This window comes from Acanthisitta chloris, unplaced genomic scaffold, assembly GCF_000695815.1.
Source record: "Acanthisitta chloris isolate BGI_N310 unplaced genomic scaffold, ASM69581v1 scaffold19664, whole genome shotgun sequence".
Lineage (NCBI taxonomy): Eukaryota > Metazoa > Chordata > Aves > Passeriformes > Acanthisittidae > Acanthisitta > Acanthisitta chloris.
Window position 1 is genome coordinate 2524 of NW_008667931.1, and position 226 is coordinate 2749.

Below are 226 nucleotides of genomic sequence, written 5' to 3' on the forward strand. Positions count from 1 at the left end.
GATGTACAGAGTTTAGGAAATACTGTGTTGTGGAGAATGAGGATGATGCCCCAGTGGGATTAAGCATGAGGTGAATGTCACAGCATTATGCCAAGGGAAAGATAAGTGAGTTAGCAGGGAAAGGCAATGTGTTGGTGCAGTGGTAGAATCGTAAGTTTTAGAGTGCCAGACCTGACTCGCAAACATATGGCTGCCCCTGAGGCTTCACAGAACGTGTATAAGTGGG